Source organism: Austrofundulus limnaeus, unplaced genomic scaffold, assembly GCF_001266775.1.
Source record: "Austrofundulus limnaeus strain Quisiro unplaced genomic scaffold, Austrofundulus_limnaeus-1.0 Scaffold7, whole genome shotgun sequence".
Taxonomy (NCBI): Eukaryota; Metazoa; Chordata; class Actinopteri; order Cyprinodontiformes; family Rivulidae; genus Austrofundulus; species Austrofundulus limnaeus.
In genome coordinates, this window is record NW_013952409.1 from 684,847 (window position 1) to 686,069 (window position 1,223).

General features: G+C 33.7%; 1 protein-coding gene across 1 annotated transcript in view; it reads left to right on the top strand.

Moving 5' to 3' along the window:
- LOC106535223 (protein sidekick-2-like) overlaps positions 1 to 1,223 on the top strand; it is a gene marked incomplete at its 5' end in the record, with an annotated part of 434,350 nt that overhangs the window by 399,860 nt on the left and 33,267 nt on the right.

Here is a 1,223-nt window from a genome sequence, read left to right on the forward strand (position 1 = left end):
ATATATTTACTGAGAAAAATGGTGACGTGTTCAATACTTATTTCACCCACTGTATCCATATATCCAAGTTATAGTTATATAATGGACATGTTCATAAAGTCCAGACTTTCAGCTTTCATTTGAGGAGATCCACATTAAGATTGGATYAAGGGTTTAGGATGTGCCCACCCTGTTTTTAAAGGGACCAAAAGTAATCYGACAGTTGKCTCAAAGGCTYTTCAATGGGCAGGTGTGGGTAATCCCTTCGTTATGTCATTCTCAATGACCAGATAAAAGGCCTGGAGTTGATTTGAGGTGTGGCGCTTGCATTTTGAAGATTTTGTTGTGAAGAAAACATGAAGTCAAAGAAGCTCTCCATGCAGGTGAAACAAACCATCCCGAAACTGCGAAAAACAGAACAAACCTTTCAAGAAAGTCGCAAAARCTATAGTTTGGTTCATCCTGAGAACAAAAGAAAGAAAGCACTGGTGAACTCATCAGTGCAAAAAGACCTGGAAGCCAACTGAAGACAACAGTGGTGGAGGATGGCAGAATAATTTCCATGGTGGAGACAATCACAACAGCCAATTGTCCAATCACATTTGAGCCCTTGAAATGAGGGGATTGTGTTTAAAACATGCTTTAGTTCCTCATATGTCTGTTTAGTTTTACCCACTGAATTAAAGCTGAGAGTCTGAGCTTCATCTTAAATGTTGTGTTCAAAGGTAATGTACAGAATCAAGATTAGGAAAATGTCTCTGTCCAAATAGATATGGACCTAACTGTATCGATGAAAAAAGGAAGAAATATTTTCATAAGATTGTATGTCTAAAATTGAAAGGTTCTTAGCCCAAATAACAAGAGTTTACCTGGACCATAGTTGGTTGAATTATGCAAACACAAGATTAATTTTAAAGGTCATAATGACCATTATTAACTGTTTTTTTTTTCATGTACAGTAAGCTTATCATTGTAAGAATTGAAGATTATATTGAATCTAATATCTAAAATTTTATCATTTGCAGAGGTATGTCCAATGACTATTTTCTGATAATTTCATTAAAAATATGTTCAGTAGTTCATGAAATATTTAAAGGGATTCATGATTAGCTGTAACATTAGATTTTATTTGATAAACATTTATTTTAACTGTAAAATAAAGACTCTAAAAATACTGTAGGCTGTTTAGTTTTTATAATTTTAAACTAAAAGTTTAAAAATATATTACACGGATGGGGTCATTT